General features: G+C 36.6%; 1 long non-coding RNA gene across 1 annotated transcript in view; it reads left to right on the plus strand.

The window, feature by feature from the left end:
* LOC130456848 (uncharacterized) overlaps positions 1 to 17,908 on the plus strand; it is a 78,073-nt gene extending 60,165 nt beyond the window's left edge. Inside the window, exon 2 of the long non-coding RNA XR_008915877.1 lies at positions 16,161 to 17,908. This is a non-coding gene — a long non-coding RNA (uncharacterized LOC130456848). The remainder of the gene's footprint in view (positions 1 to 16,160) is intronic.
* Positions 17,909 to 18,121: the final 213 nt, after the last annotated feature.

Consider the following 18,121-nt stretch of genomic DNA (forward strand, 5'->3'; position numbering starts at 1 on the left):
CTTTGTGACATAAATTTATCCCCTTTTGTTTCTTTTCCCATTTCTTTTAGTATTAACCTCATTTTTTAGCTTTAATATATAAATACATATATATGTATTTATGCACACATATATGTATATACATATTTATGTCTTGGCATTTCATTTTATATAGTTTGTCACTGTTCCCTCTTAGTGTAATTCTTCTAGCTGCCCAGGTGATAACAATTTTTAAGAGTTACCAATTACCTCTTTTCTTATAGGGATACATATTATTTAACTTATTGGGTTTCTTAAAAAAAGGTTTTTCTTTTGTTTTGTTTTGTTTTTTTTTTCCCTCTTTCTTAATTACCTTTTGATGATTCTCTTGAGTTCTGTGTTTGGGCATCAAATTTTCTGTTCAGGTCTGGTCTTTTATTTACAAATGCTTGGAATTCTTCTATTTTGTTAAATGCCCATACTTTCCCCTGAAAGAATATAGTCCATTTTGCTCAGTAGTTGATTTTTGATTATAGACCTAGTTCCCTTGCTTTCTGGAATGTCATTTTTCTATGCCTTTTGGTCCTTCAGTGTAGATGCAGCCAGATCCTGTGTTATCCTCACTGTGGTTCCATAGTATCTGTATGACTTTTTCTTGGCAGCTTGTAATATTTTTTCTTTGGTCTGATAGTTCTTGAATTTAGCTATAATATTCCTGGGTGTTGTCAGTTGGGTATTAAGTACAGGAGGTGGTCTGTGGATTCTTTCAATCTCCACTTTTCCCTCTTGTTCTAGAATATCGGGGCAGTTTTCTTGAATAATTTTCTGTAGTATGAGGTCCAGGCTTTTTCTTTTGTCATCGTCTTCTGGTAGACCAATGATTCTTAAATTGTCTCTCCTCGCATGATTTTCTAAATCTTCTGTTTTGTGAATGAGATGTTTCATATTTCCCTCAATTTTTTCATTCTTTTGGTTTTGTTTTATAGTGTCTTGCTGCCTTGTGAGGTCGCTAGATTCAAGTTGTTGTATTCTGGTTCTTAAAGACTAGATTTCATCCTTAGTTTTTTGGTCATCCTTTTCCTTTTGGTCGGATTTTCTTTGGAGGTCATCTTTCATCCTCTTTGCCTCATCTCTCATCTCCTTTGCCTCATCTTTCATCTTCTTTGCCTCATTTTCAAGCTGGTTGATTTTGGCTTTCAAGGCACTATTTTCTGTTTCCGGATGACTTATCTTAGTTTTTAAGTTCTTTTCCCAATTGTCTTCAGCCTCTCTTAATTGTGTTTTGAATTGAATTTTGGGTTCTTCCAAAGCCTGTATCCATTTCACTGGGGTTTCTGGTTTTTTGCTTAGTGTTCCCTTATCCTTCTCTGTTCCTTTTGCTCTTTGTTCATTGCCTGTATAGAAACTATTGATGGTAATTTCTTTTTTATTTTTCTGTTGTTTGCTCATGTTTACCTCTACTCCCTGCAGTTGCCTGCACTCTTTTTCCTCTCATTTTTTGTTGGATCTGTGGTTTTGGGCTTTTCTGTGAGCCTTCACCCTTTGAGCTTAATTAGCAAATCTCTCAGTGCAGTCTGTGGGGGAGGAGTATTGGTGGTTGAGCTTACCTGCCCTCTGAAGGCTTTGATGGGATTAAGTCTAGTTTGGTTGAGCTGGATGTGCCCTGAGGCCAAAACCTCCCAAGGGTGGGGTGCAATATGGAGTGTCTCTGCTGCTTCAACTAGGCTGTCTGCTTTGCTCGGCACTTCTTCTCTGACTGCTTCCTCACAGCCTGTGATCAGCACTCTGAGCCTGGCACAGATTTGCCCGCAAGGTACTCCCTCCAGACCAGCACCCTTGTCCTCTCAGAGGTTCCAGCTAACTCTGAATGCTTAGCGCTCTAGGTGGGGGAGGGGTCCTAGGACTCTCTTCCTTCCCCTTAAACCAGAGTGTTCTCAAATTCTGGCTTTTGGGGGGGGGGGGGGCGTACCTTTTAAGTTGAGTTCAGCAGGAGGGTTCCTTGGCTCTGTCTTGTTGTTAGGTTTGATTTTCAGTCCCCTACGATCATTTAGTTTGTAATTGGTAAGGAAGTGTTTTCAGAGGTCTGAATTTTCACTGCCTCTATGCCGTCACCTTGACTCCGCCCCTCCATTTTAGGTTTTTTTAAAAAATATTTTATGTCTGAAGTTATAGGATCCAAATTGTCTCATTTTTCTCTTCCCGGAGAAGGCAAGCAATTTGATCTGTGTTAAAAATGTATTATTATGTAAAATATGTTGTTCTTTTTTGCAAGAGAATAATCCTATATAAAACCAAGTCTTTCACAGTTGGTTATTCCACAATCATGCTGTTACTATGTACAATATTCTCTTGATTCTTCTTATTTCACTCTGCATCCATTCATGTAGGTCTTTCCAGTTCTTTCTGAAATAATTCTGTTCATCATTTCTTATAGAACAATAGAATGTCATTATTATATAGTAAAATTTGTTCATCCATTCCCCATTTGATAGATTAATTTCCAATTCTTTGCCACCACAAAAAGGGCTGCTACAGATATTTTTGTATAAGTAGGTCCTCCCCACCTTTTTTATATATTTGGGAGATTTAACCATTTTGGATAGCAATTTGAAGTTATACCTAGAGAGCTCTAAAACTATTTTTGCCCTTTGAAATAGAAATGTTAATCTGTGTGATTATTTCTTGTTGGTGCAGTGACTGATGTACTCTGTCATCTCCAATTGTCACACTATATACATTATGGGCCTGGCTTCATAACTCTTTTCTAACCATATCAGAATATTTAGGCTTAGCTCCAGTTTCTATAGCCAGTTGCATTTCATTCAAGTCCGGAGCTTGCTGTGAGTACTTTAACTTGCAGTTTGAACAACAAGTGGACTTCTTATACTTAGTCCGTGCATCTTGTTTATCTTTGTTATTACTCTCATGTTTCTTCTTTAAAAAACAGTTTCTAATCAAGTGCCCTTTCCAGTGACAAAAGAAACATTCCCTAGTCTCTTTTTGCACTGGTATTGCCTTGTAACTGGGTATCTTTTGAGAACTAGATGTTTTGTAAGTCCTAACTCCTAACTGTGTTCAGATTTTTAATTTCTTCAATTTCCTTTTGTTTCAAATCCTTTTCAGTCCTCTCTAACTTATCTTTCAGGTCTTGAACTTGCTTGCTCTGTTCTGAATTATTTTCAAACAGGTAACCAGCAGCCTCTCTCAATTCAATTAGGGAAACTGAGTCATATTTAGGGAAATAGTTTTTGAAAAATGTTCTCAAATTAGTGTGCATCCCCTCAGAAATTACCAACAAACGTGGCCAGCTGTCTCATCAGTATTGGCTTCTAGACCTAAGATTGACTCTGCCATTTCTGACAGATGGTCTATGTATGTGGCAGGATGTTTCCCTTTATCCTGCCTGATCTTGATAAACTTGGCCCATGCATTTGGCTTGGAACAGCATAATTTAATGGCCTGCAGCAAATCCTTCCTGCACCTTTTCAGATAGAACATGCGGGTGGGATTTGCAATTTTAAAAATTTTAAGTATTTAAGTATAAAAATTTTTTTAAAAATTTTAAAGTATTGTGGGGTTCGAGTTAAACTAGAGGTGCCAAATGTATTAATAGCAAATTTGTGTTTGTACTATTGCCAATCAAACATTACCAAACCTTAGACCTCCGTTTTCCCCCATCAGCTGCCTTCATTGTTTCTACTTATGTGCTGTTGAATAGTGCTGGCACATGTCTTGCAGTCACACTGGAGTTCACTAAAAAATGTCAACTAATCACAAGTAGGCCTTCACTGTTGTTGTTTTTTTCTGATTGACTCCCTAACAACTATTGCAAACCTTTTCCCTCATCAAACCTTCTATGTCTATCACAGTTTGTCCCAACCCTCATCAGAGAACCTTGCCTTCACCTTTCCAAAAAAAGAAAAAAGTTGAGACTCTCCATCAGGGACTTTTTTCTCTTTTCTGCTTCTCACCTCAGTTCCTCTCTTTACCATTATAAGCTATTTTTCCCTCCTTTGCTCCAGTCTCTGATGGAGTGGCTACTCTTTTAGCCTCCTCTTGTGTTCTTTCAGATACCATACTTCACTGTTTCTCAATGAAATCTGTTCTTTCCTTCATTCTTTCTTTCTCTCATCTTAGAATTCTCCTTATATCTTCTCTACTACTTACAAACATGTCCAGACCTCCTTTATCTTTCAGCCCTGCTATTTTCTTAAGCTATTTTCCCTAAGTTGCTTCTCCACTTTACAGTAAAAATCCAAAGAAATTGTTGTATACTTTCATTGATGATATTTTCTCACCTTTTATTCATTTCTCAATCTCTTGCAATAGAACTTCAATCTCTACCACACAACTTGGATCTCTGTTACCAACAATATTTTAATAGATTTTTTTTACTGATGTATTTTGTTTTTACATCACCTAGATTTTCCCCCTAGAGTCAGCCAGGTCTGAAGTACATAGACCTGGAATCAGGAAGACTTGAGCTAACAAGTATCAAATTCAGCCTTAGATACTTATTAGCTGTGTGACTCTGAACAAGTCCCTTAACCATTGTCTGCCTCAATTTCCTTGACTATAAAATGAGACTACCACTTACCTCATAGGATTATTGTGAGGAATTAAATGCAATTTTATTTGTAAAGTTCTTAACATTAATGCCTGGCACATAAGTAGGTATTTAATAAAGGTTTCTTCCCTTTCTCCCTCTTCCTCCTCTCCCCCTCCCTCCTAAAGAGGCATCCTTTATTTAAAAGCATTTTTAAAGAAAAAGAGTAAAAAAAAACAACTTAGAAAAAACAATCAATACATCCTTCAAAAATGTGACATATGTGACATTCCATACTCTATATTCATTCTCCCAATCATACTCCAGTAATTTAAAATACCAGTGAATTTGTGATTCCATAATGTGTTCATTTCCAACAACAATGCAAATCATAACATTGTACTGGTTCTAGAATTAGAGGAACTTGATTAAAATCCTGCCTCTGATGTTCTTTAAATGTCAGAGGAGTTTGTATTTGATCCTAGAGGAAATTTGGAGCCACTAGAGTTTATTAAGCAGAGGAGGGCATTGACATACCAGCCCTTTGGAATATCAATTTATATTTTTGGTGTAGAGGATGGTTTGGAGAAGGCAACAGAGCCAGGGAGACCTGGGTGATGTTGGATAAATCACTCAAATTTCCTGGGCCTCAGTCTCCTTACCTGTAAAATAAAGGGCATTCGACTAGATGGCTCTTGAGTGCCCTTCCAGCTCTAGATTTATGATCCTGTAGAGACATGATGAGAACAGATTTACATACACTCTGGCCTTCCTGTGCAACTCTTGTCCATGCCCTCTCTATCATATTTGAAGAAACCTTTTTGGTTTTAGGGATATGAAAACCCTGCCATTTTAGATACCACAATGCAAAGACAACATGGAACTGGTTGTCCCTCCTCATATGTTTATTTCTCTAGGACAGCATGTACCAAATATACCTCTACTGGTAGTACCAAGATCAAGCAAATTCAAAGGTCTTAATGATAAAGTCAGGGTAGAGAAATTAATTGCTTTTAGTTGAAATAAGGATAAAATAAAAAATAAAGGCCTAAAGCTACATTAGATATGTAAAGGAGAAAAGGGATTATTTAAGAATGTTGGACTTTATATTTTATGAATGTGGTCACCAGGAATTTAATTAATTCCAAAGAGATTTTATTTGCAATTTATTTACAAAACCTAGAAAGAGTGAAGCAAGAAATCAGAGAGAGGATAACTAAGTAATTTATCTCCAGCCTCAGGCTCAATCCAGGCAGGGCTAATTAGTCCTTAGTCAGAGGGGCCTCACCTGAGATGCAGGGGGAGCCTCTCTCAAGAGGAGAGGTCTCTCCTGAGGCTAGTTTCTTCAGACAATCCAGCAGTTAAGAGTCAGCTTTTCACTCACCACATGTCAGTCCAGTCAGCAGATTCTTTATCAGTCTCACCAGGAAACAGGGTCTCAGGTTCAGTCAGCACTCCAAGGAATAAAGAACTCACTTCTCACAGGAAGTAACAGCTCCTTTTAAAGATGCTTCTTTTGCATCACTTCCTGTGTCTTCCCCTAATTTTACATCTATCAATCACAGTTGAAGTCCTGCTCCAGGACTGCCCAGGAGGCAGTCATTTGATCTGATTCGTCACCCACTATCACACACATGGGTCACAGACCTCCCCCCACTTAAGGCTGAATGGGGTGTTTACTTGGTGATTAAATCTAAAATGGGCAGATCTTCACAGACAATTTAATCTTCACAATCAGGGGAGAGTTAAGTATTTTCATTGTTATGATCAGGGGAGTGTTAAATGTAATCTTCATAAATAAAAGAAAATAAAATTTGTTGGATGTAAAAATTGTGAGCAAAAGGACAACTTATAAGTGAGCAAGGAAAATTATAGCTCACTATTATTATCTTCATGCCTTAGATTACATGATTAAATTTTTTTAGTTTCTTTTTTCTGTAATAATTGGCTTGGAACTTACAGTTTGCTCTTCATAATATGAAAATACTTTGTTGATGTTGGGCCTAGTGACGAGCATTGGATTGACCAAGTTTAGTTCAGAACACCTTATCACCTGGTTGGCTACAGGGTGAATTTTTTAGGCACAGAAATTCATAAAGTTATATAGAATTGTAATCTCCACTGGTGGATGGAGTACCGACACCTTCAAAATCACAGATCCTTTAAGTATTACTCTTTTTAAGAAAAGTAGTTCAGCTTGTCACGGAAGTACTCAGAGAATGGAGATAACTGCCTTATTTTGATCTCAGTACTTGTTATCTCCTTTTCCATGTTAGAATAGTCCATCAGTCAACAAAAAGCCAAGCACTTTGCTAAGTGCTGAGAATATAAAAACAAAAATGAAATCATCCCTGACTTTAAGGAGTTTACATTCTATTGGAGGAAATAATATGCATTAAAAATCAGTATTTACAAAGTAATTTGTGGGTGGGAACACTAGTACTAGGGAGGTGGAGGATCAGGAAAGACTTCAAGTAGAAGGTAGCACTTGAGCCAAATTTTCGAAGAAGCCAGGAAGTGAATTGAGGGTATGGGAGGACAAGCCTTTGAAGAAGCAAGAAGATGAAAAGTAGTGGTAGTTAAACTGAACCAATGTTCATATAGAAGAGTAATGTTTTTGAAGATCTTTAAATGTCAGAGGAGTTTGTATTTGATCCTAGAGGAAATGGAGAGTCACTAGAGTTTATTTAAGAGGAGAAGGACATGGTCATACCTGCCATTTGGAGTATCAATTTATATTTTTTGTGTGGAGGATGGGTTGGAGAAGACAACAGAGCCAGGGAGACCAATTAGGCGATAATTGCAGTACTCCAAGTTAGAAATAATGAGTGTTTGTGCTAGAACAACCAACCAAGTCAGAATAGCAGGACTTAGGTTGAAGTTAAATATGACTTGGACAAAGAAATGTAATTCCTCTGCATGTTTGCTTCTATTCCAAAGCAAAGTGGGCTTAGGCAGAACAGCTGTGCCCAAGCCTTAATATCTTTCTATCTCAGCTTCCTTCCTTCCTTCCTCCCTCTCCTGAATTTAACTTTATCTCCTATCTCCATTTGTTCTTTTTTCCTTTTGTTCCTTTCCAGCCTTCCCTCCTTTGACCCTTTCCTGTCTTTTCTGATGCTCTGTTTTTCCATTCTGGCGTTCTCAGAACTTTCCTGTCCCTACCTGCACTGGTTTCATGTGGATTTTGTCCTCTGTCTCCAAATACCCTTCCTTCCCTTAACCTGACCCTCCTTCAAAACAATAATTCAAAGAATTAAAAAAAAAACAGGAGAGAGAGAGAGAGAGAGAGAAAGAGAGAGAGAGAGAGAGAGCAGCATAATAGACTGAAAATCTTTCTATTTTATGAAGAACAGCTGGAGAAAAGAAAAGCAAACAAAAGTTCAAAATATATCAGGTAACCATCACAAGTTCAGCATGCCATTTTTATAGGATTGTTTTGAATGTGCTGTAATATTCATACAATATAAAACTGTACAACTTTGTTACTACATGGCCAACCCAGATTGTGGTTAATCTTTAGAGGGAAACCCTCCATAAGGTTACTTGTTGGAGCAGATTTGTGTCCATTCTTATATGATTAGAGATTTTTCTTGAGACAATTCCACCCAATTACCCCTGGGATGCTAGGAACTATCTGAACCATGTCAGCTATTCTTCTTAGTGCATAATAAAATATCATAACCCAAAGCTGTGGGGAAAAAAATAACTGGACCCAGTAGCATCTGGAGCACCACCATGTCTTAGAGGAGTAGCTGCTACAGCCTTACTAGTGACAAAAACTGTCGATCTAGTATTGGGATGTCTATTAACAATTATGTGCCCACATGAGGTAGAAGCAATAAAACATAGAACACAGGCTTTCTCAGATCAGAGAATTACAAGATATGAAATAACCTTATTAAATAGCGAAAACATTACCTTGAAACGTTGTACTACTCTTAACCCTGCCACCTTGCTTCCAGATTTACCTACTTCAGGAGAACCATTACACAATTGTGAAACATTAGTGTCCATGGCAGAAAAGCCTCCAGATAATCTATTGGACACTCCCTTAGACAATGCAGATCTGATTTTATTTACTGATGGTTCCTTTTTTATGAGAGATGGCATACATTACACTGGAGCTTCCGTAGTCTCAAAATTTGTCACTGAATGGTCAGCTTCACTACCTTCTAACATTAGCACTCAAGGAGCAGAACTCATAGTTCTGAAGCACGCTTGTATAATTGCCAAGGATAAAAAGGCAACAATTTATATAGATTCTAGATATGCTTTTGGCATTTGTCACTCAGTCAGAATGCTATGGCTCCAGAGAGGATTTTTAACCTCAGCTGGAAAATCTATAGCTAATGCAGAAATTATTAATGAAGTTCTTTCTGCTCTCAAACTGCCTAAAGCCCTAGCTGTAGTTCATTGTTCTGCCCATACAGGTGGCACTGACCCTGTCTCTAGAGGAAATGATTGAGCAGATGCCGCTGCAAAGCTAGCAGCCATAGAAGGACCTGAATTAATTTTAACATTAACAACCACTGATGATTTCAATTTATCACTTTCCTGTAATGAAAAGGAAGTAGAAAAATGGAAACAAAAATTCAAAGCAAAACAGATTAATGGAGTATGGGTGTCATCTGAAGGAAAACCCCTGCTCCCTAGAAGTTTCTATCACCAAATTTGCCAATCTATTCATAAAAATGGTCACTTTGGCACCCAGGGCATCATGGACTCTGTCAAGAGAGTATGGATGCCCCTCGTATGACTACTATAGCCTCTAAAGTGTGTTTGGTCTGCTCTACCTGCCAGGCATATAACCAACATACATTTCATGAAAAAGCCTTTGGTGGGCATCCTCTGGCTTACACACCTTTTGAACATCTACAGATAGATTTCATAACAATGCCAAAGGCTGGACGTTATAAATTTTGTCTAGTCATTGTAGATCAACTAACCAGATGGCCGGAAGCATTTCCTGCGACCCAAGCCACAGCAGATTTTGTTGCTAAGATACTTTTAAAGGAAATTATTCCTCGCTTTGGACTACCAGCATGTATTGATTCAGATAGAGGAAGTCATTTTATTGACTCTGTCTTAAATCAGATATATTCTTGCTTGGGGACAACTCCCAAATTCCATGTTCCATATCATTCTCAGAGCTCAGGCCAAGTTGAGAGGATGAACAAAGAACTTAAAACTATGATTGGAAAACTATGCACTGAGACACATTTAGGATGGCCTGAAGTCCTACCTCTGGCCCTATTTTATCTTAGAAGCAGACCTAGAGGAGACCTACACATCTCACCATTTGAGATGCTTTTTGGACATCCACCTATACAGGCTAAACCTTTTTCCCCTGCATATACATCACTATTAGGGGGAGATACTACTATTGCTTCCTATATACAGGAATTACAGCACAAACTACGTGAACTTCATGAATCCGGAGCTGCAGTACAAGCCGGACCACTAGACTTTTCTCTTCATGACCTGAACCCAGGAGACAAAGTGTATATTAGGAATTTCAAGCGTACTGGAACAACTCAGCCTTCTTGGGAAGGACCATTCCAAATATTGTTAACTACTCCAACATCTATAAAGATTGGAGAAAAGGACTCTTGGATTCATTGCTCACATGTGAAGAAAGCATCTTCTGTTGAGACTGATTGACTGTATCTTATCATATGCATTGGAGATAATACTCTATAGACAAATGGATGATGTTTTTTGAGAACACATTGAATTACTGATTTTTTCCTTATTTTTATTATTGCTTTTCTTTATTTTGATTAGAATAATTGACTTTTTTCTCATTTCTTGTACTAAAGGTACACATAATTAATATTTTTTCTGCAGTAATAGAAGTTTAATACATATATATTCTTGCTATAATATCAGTGCATACCCCAAAGCTTTAAACTATGGGAACCTGCCATTTATTGATAAAATATTATAGGACTGTGATTAATGATTGTATTTGATTCCAGAAAAAGGGATAAAAAACAAGGAGCACAGACTTAACCTGAAAAGTGCCAAAAAAGAGCACACAGGAAATAATGTGAGACTCGAGGTTGCGACGCTTGACATATGTTAAGTCGTAGGACTTCCTTGTATCTACACTCTTTGCGAAGTACTCATACAAGTACAAAGTTTGACTATCATGCTGGCTCCCTATAACCCTGAGAATGTCAAAAATCAAATGAAGGAATGACGCTTCCCTATCAAAATAGAATTCTAATTTTCTTTTTTTTTCTTATATTATGGCAACTTCCTGTAGTCTTGGCTACAAATGGGTAAACGAAATATTACTTCATTCTGTCCTATAGACTTGTGGGATAGAAATTACTTTAAATTGGACCTATACAAGGGCATATTTTGAAATTTTTTTCCTTATGTTTTTGATTATTTTTCTCTTCTTTTGATAATTGACTCATACACCTCCATAACTCAACATTGCATCCTGAGCTGAACTGGATGATTTTTAACACCTACTTCAGGGGGGATTGTATTTTAATTTAAAATCCAAGAATTTTTTATTTTTGTTTGAGATTGTATTTTTACAAAAATCCAAGATTTTGATTTTTGTTCGAGAAAAGATCTTCAAGGAAGAAGTTTGCTAACTCCTAAATCCAAAAAATGAACTGTTGCAGAAAGATGCTGGAAAATCCACACTACATCAAGAAGATCAAGAATGAACTTTGGATATGGTTGATTGAACTGAACTTTGACTGAACATTTATTGTAATTGTATATATTTATGCCAAAAGGGACTGCCCCTAATTTGGCTTTCTGTCAATACGCCCAGCAAAACATTGGTTTTGCTTTCTTTCTTTTTCTATTTCCTCCCTCACTACTCTAATTTCCTCTTAGAAAATTGAATATTGTATATATCTATAGTTGGAAGTGCATTTAGGACTACAAGATGATTATGTTAAATGATCAATGGGGAGACTAGTCTCCCAATGATCATCAGGGGGGATTGTGAACATTAAAATTTCTCAGACCCTACTTCATAAGGTTGGGTTAAGACCATTCCCCATTTGGACCATGAAGTAACTTAGATCAGGAATGTAAGAACTCTACTCAGATCAGGAATCTAAGAACTGTACTTCACCATACTTAAGCATGCCTTAGGGGAAGATAAAGTTGTATACTCTTTGCTGAACAATGAAAGTACTTAAACCCATACTTATAATAAGGCAAAAAGTTCTTAAGCTGTGCCTATTTTTAGGACTAATACAAAAGGGTGCTAAGTACCTATAAAGGTCAGGCAACTTGTGAACTTACAAGGAGCAAAGAGGTGAGAATTTACTCAGAGATTCTAGTCTACTCAGGTGTGAATTACTCAAAGATTCGTTTTCTTAGGTGTGAACTGAGAATGGTCTGTTCTTTGAAAAACGTCTACTGTGATTGGTAGATGGGAGAACTTAGGGGAGGTGACATAGGAAAAAATTCCCTTTATAAGGAGATGAAAATCTGAGAGCAGGAACAGTCTCTTGAGTCAGTCTCTTGAAGACAGTCTGAGGGAGGCTGACTCTGGCTGGAACTCCCTCTGAGGAGACTCTGTCCCTCTGAATCCTTGCTTGGACAGATCTTGTGGTGAGTGATTAAGGACTGACTGATCTTTCTCTTAGGGCTTAGGCCTGGGTTGGCCAGGGCTGCCCTGGGCCAGCTTATCCTTTTCTCATTATTTCCTTTTCCTCTTTCTCTCTTTTCTTTAATTCCTCATTGTATGAATTAAAATCTCTATAAAACCCAGTTGACTTGGGTATATTTAATAATTGGGAATTTTTCCCTGGCGACTACCTTATATTTGATTTAAAACAAGACACTGTCTTGAAACCATATTTTCTGTGGTCACAATGTACTCATCCACTCTTATATGTACTACAATTTAAGTCTTCCACTATTTTAATCACTACAGTTTATGACAACCAACTATTTTAAATTATTACAAAACTGAAAGCATAGGCTTTTCCCCAGGGAAGAATGGAGGGGATACTGAAAGTAAGTTCCTTTGCCCAAGATGCTCTAGGGCCGGAATGACAAATGTTTTCGAGATCCGTGCCCAAACTGCAATTTCAAGCTGCCTGTGATTCCCCCCATCCCTGCATTACCCCAAGACAGAGGAGGAAGGAAGTGCTGACATTGGGCAGCTAGATAGAGGGATGGGGCCTGTGAAAAATGCCTTCTACCTACTGGAGAAGGGGAACACACTGGCAGGTGCCTGTGCCATGCCTTTGGCCAGTGTATTTAGGACCACCCTTTATCCACCCCCCCCCCACTTCTCTCCATCCATTAATGTGCTATTACCTTCCCAGCATTTGGAAGCATGAAATATATTGAATAGGAGACTAGGAGTGGGAACTGCCTTTTTTCTCCTGACTCTACTCACTGTTTAAAATAGTCTAACAAAAGGAGAGTGTCCCCACACCTTCCTCCATGCCTAGATCTTTATTAATTTTTTTGCAGAAAATCTTCTATTTCTGATATTAAGGCCATTCTCACATATATGCATACATGATCAATAGAAAATTATATATCACGTGATGAGAATGAGATGCAACTTAAACAAATTCTAAGTGATACTCTTGAGATACAAATAAAATAAAAGGAAGAACTATATTGGTTTGACCTTTGTGAAATGTATAGGAAAATATGGGTGAGGATTTATGAGAAAAGGCAGATAATAAGAAATCATGGAAGGATTGCAATCTACATTGGTGGATGATATACCTACACTGATGATATCACAGATCATTCAAAATATTAGAACAAAATATAGTGAATAGTTTTGGATATAATGTGAGAGTCCTTTTTTTAACCAAGAATTTATTTATAATTCTTAATCAATATTCATTAATGATATTAGATCATTAATGATAAAATTCTTTGCCTTTGCTTGACTTATGTATTAGGACTATATTTGTCTCATAAAATGAGTTTAGTTGAGTGTTTTCTTTTTCAACCTTTGATAATAATTTGCACAGAATAGGTATTAAGAGTGTTTTTTAAAGTTTGATTGAATATAACTTGTAAATCCATTTAGACCAGAAGGATTTTTCCCTCTCCCTTGGTAATTTCTTTTACAACTAGTTTGATTTCTAAAATCAGATGTTGTCAGTTTTATATTAATTTTTATATTTTATGTTTTTATAACTGTTTCTCCCTTTATTTTAAATTCTCAGTTTTACTGATATATGCTTATCCAGAGTAGCTTCTGATAATTCTTTTTATTTCGTCCCTATTGAAATTTCACTTGGTTATTTTAAAAAAATAATTTGAATCATATACAGAAGGCAAGAATAAGACATAAATTACCCAAAGCCTTTACTATTCAAATTAATTTGTTTCAACAAGTATATTCTGTTTGCACCAATAAATTCTATGCTTAACAACAACATGAATTGTTAAAAAAAAAACAAGGTCTGAAAAAAATCATTGGGTTTTGATTTTATAAAGGTCAAAAGATTTTACACCAACAAAAAGCAGTATCTTTAAAATGAAAGGAATAAAAATTGGGGAAAATTGGGAGTAAATATATATAACAAAAATCTGACAATCCAAATTTATGTAGAAGACTCCCCAGTGGAATAATGATCAAAACATGTGAACAAATGGTTTCTGAATGAATGAAAAAGCATTTAACAAGATGTTATCATGTACAAAGCACTGTGATCAGTGCTGAGGATATAAACAGAAAAACAAGAAAGTCCCTTCTCTCAAGGAACTCACATTTTAATAAAGGAAGACATGTATAGAGAGTTTGGTTTTTAGGATTAACAAAGCAGATGGTAATGAATATTTTTAAAGTGTCATTTCCACTTATAAAAACTTATTTGTTTCTGAAGTCACATCATTTGACAGTTCCAAAAGCTTTTATGACAAGAACTTTCTTTTCCCAGTCCTCAACAGGGGATATAACACCCACAAAGACAATTGACAGATCATATCTTCCCTTGATGATGGCTAAAGGTACCAGTCTGAAAAGCAGAGCTGACTTTCTGGGAGATGTTACTATTCTTTGGGTTCTTGGCTTGTAGGGGGAAATACACTCCAATAAAAATGATGATATAATATAATATAATATAATAATAAAGATGCTCAAAATTAACCAATAATCATAAAAATGCAAATCAATAGGAACCTAAAATACCATCATATTACTACCAGAATGGCAACTATAACAAAAAATAATAAAAATCTAACTTTGGTGCTATGCAGAAAGAGACATCACTATACTGTTGGTGTGTCTGTAGCCTGGTTAAAATATTTTGTAATGCAGTTTACAGTGAGTTACACAAATACTAATGTTTTTTGACCCAAGGATTCCATTGCTAGAAAAAAAATTATAGAAAAAGAGAATTTTCTGTGCAAAGTATTCAAAGCTACTCTATTTCTAATAACAAAAATCTGGAAACAATCTATATGTTGAACAACTAGAGAAAAGTTGAATAAATTATATGCTAATGTAATTAACTATTATAATACTGCAAAGTAATAAATGTGAAGCATAGCAGGAAATATGGAAATATCTATATGAGATGATACAGAATAAAATCAGTAAAACTAGAACTATATAAAGAAAAAGGCAAGAAAAGAGTGAAGAAAGGAGGAGAAACAAGGCCAAAGGAGGCAGAGCATGGGGCAGGCCCATAAGAGGACATATAACAAAACTTGTTTGTTAATTTTTTTGGTTCTGCCTTTTTAAAAAAAGTATTATTTATATTTACTATTACATTGCCCATATGTTGGCCTGCAAGTTATTTCAATTTTGATTTCTCTTATTGTTAGTGAATCAGCATTCTTTCATGTGGTAAATTATTTGCAATTTTTTGTGAAAATTACTTATGTTCTTTGATCATTTGTCTATTGGGAATGGCTTTGGGCCATTATATTTCAATAAGTTGTCTATATACATTTGGAGAGAAAAAGAATATCAGTTCCTTATTAAAGATATTTGATTCAAAAATTTCCCAATTAACTGCTTCCTTTCTTATCCTATTTTATTTTCTAGATGTATATAATCAAAATCATCTGTTTTGTCTATTGTGATTGCTTCTATCCCTTATGTCATTAAGAATTTGTCTCTTAACAAAAGCTGTAAAAAATAGCTGATCCGACTCTCTTCTAATTTTTATATAACCTTTCATATTGAAATTACATATATATTTTCTGTTTATTGCAGTATATGACGTTATTCTAAGTCTAATTTTTGCCCAGTATTCTGCTTTAATTAAGGATTTTGCCCTTTAAAGCAAAAAAATTTCCTTTGGCCAATAAATCTATATTCACAAATCTGACAAATATTAATTCACAATGTCTCCAATCTGTTTTTTACTTCTTGCCTCACAAATTCACATTTTCTGTGTATCAACCAAAGAGGACTCACTGTCCTTCATTCTTTCCTGACTCTCTCTTATAATCCTGCCTTGAATAGATTCCTACCATCCACCCTGTGTCTCCACCATCTATCTCTACTATTGATATACCTCCCTCTCATATCCATCTCCTAGTTTTCCTTGACATCTTGAATGGAAAGAAATCTTTCTCCTCAAATTTCTTATACCCTGAACATTTCCAAATCACTTACCACATTTTACTTTATCTTGTATAGAAATATATACATATGTCTTGATTTTAAATAAATTATTTTAATTTTCAGACAGGGAAAATGAGGCTGAGAAGTTTATCTGAGGCAAGATTTGAACCCAAGACTTTCTGATTCTCCTTTGATCACTCTTTGATCACAAACCATCCCAGCTTCCCTCATGGCTAGCAAAATGCCTTCTCCTTAGTTGGTATTTAATAAATAAGTGTCAAAGATGACCAAGGATCCACCGGGTCACCTGCTCCTACTATGACTCAATGCAGTCTCCCAGCCTGTAGAAAAGGATTTTTGACTGCAAGGCCACAGGAAAACATGCAGATGTAACAGAAGAAATACAGCAGGACTCTGTGAAATGCTCCATCTACTTGGGCCATGGTGAATATAGAGACATAGAGAAGGCTATCATAGCCCATACACATCAGGGAAGAGTTGGACAAGAAGGAGAACCACCCCTATCACTGCACTGAGGGTAGGAACTTGGGCAGTTCTATCACAAATGAGATCCATCATTCCTTAGACTTTTACTCAAATGAACTGATATTGGCTAAGAATGCTAAGGATAAATCTCTTATAATCAGAGAAATGCAAATCAAAACAACTCTGAGGTATCACCTCACACCTAGCAGATTGGCTAACATGACAGCAAAGGAAAGTAATGAATGCTGGAGGGGATGTGGCAAAGTTGGGACATTAATGCCTTGCTGGTGGAGTTGTGAATTGATCCAACCATTCTGGAGGGCAATTTGGAACTATGCCCAAAGGGCGATAAAAGACTGTCTGCCCTTTGATCCAGCCATAGCACTGCTGGGTTTGTACCCCAAAGAGACAATAAGGAAAAAGAATTGTACAAGAATATTCATAGCTGCGCTCTTTGTGGTGGCAAAAAATTGGAAAATGAGAAAAGCCCTTCAATTGGGGAATGACTGAACAAATTGTGGTATATGTTGGTGATGGAATACTATTGTGCTCAAAGGAATAATAAAGTGGAGGAATTCCATGGAGACTGGAACAACCTCCAGGAAGTGATGCAGAGTAAAAGGAGCAGAACCAGGAGAACATTATACACAGAGACTCATACACTGTGGTACAATCGAGTGTAATGGACTTCTCCATTAGTGTCAATGCAGTGATCCTGAACAACTTGGAGGGATTTACAAGAAAAACCACTATCCACATTCAGAGGAAACACTGTGGGAGTAGAAACACTGAAGAAAAACAACTGCTTGAATACATGGGTCGACGGGATATGGTTGGGAATGTAGACTCTAAACGAACATTCTAGAGTAAACAACAACATGGAAATGGGTTCTGATCAAGAACACATGTAATACCCAATGAAATTGCGTGTTGGCTACAGGAAGAGTGGGTGGAGGGGAAGGGAGGAAATAATGTGATTATTGTAACCAAGGAATAATGTTCTGAATTGACTAAATGAACTTATTCAAATGGGGGAAGAAAAAAAAAGAATGCTAAGGACATGTGGCTGGGGTTGTGGTATTGAAGGGGACTGTAGGGAAAATGAAGAGCATCAGAGAAGGGAGAAAACCAAAATTTGAGGCAGATGGGATGATGATAACTAAAAAAATGTCTTGTGTGATTTTCACCTGTACTCATATGTGTAGCATGGGTCCCACACATGTTCCCTCTCTATGTGACTTTTCTGAGTTTCCTCTGTGTGTATACTTTTCTACCCACTCTCAGTGTGTGCACTTGTGGGACAATGTGCTCAGGTTTACAGGGGAATGCTTCATTGCTATTTGTCTTATTATCTGATTTTAATAAATGCCTTTGTTTTTAACTGATTTTGTTCTCTGTCCGAGTGTTAAAGATGAACACATTGATGAGGATTCCTGGTGAGGATGACTTTGCATGAATCCACACCGTACCTTGAACCTAGAGTTGACTTGTCATATGGACCTACACTGTGACTTGGGGGTATTCCACCCAGATGCTATGATAGCACTGTAATAGTTAATCAGTGCTTTCCTGACAATATACCTCTGAGGTTTGGAGTA

This window comes from Monodelphis domestica, chromosome 2 (assembly GCF_027887165.1).
Source record: "Monodelphis domestica isolate mMonDom1 chromosome 2, mMonDom1.pri, whole genome shotgun sequence".
NCBI classification, from domain to species: Eukaryota; Metazoa; Chordata; class Mammalia; order Didelphimorphia; family Didelphidae; genus Monodelphis; species Monodelphis domestica.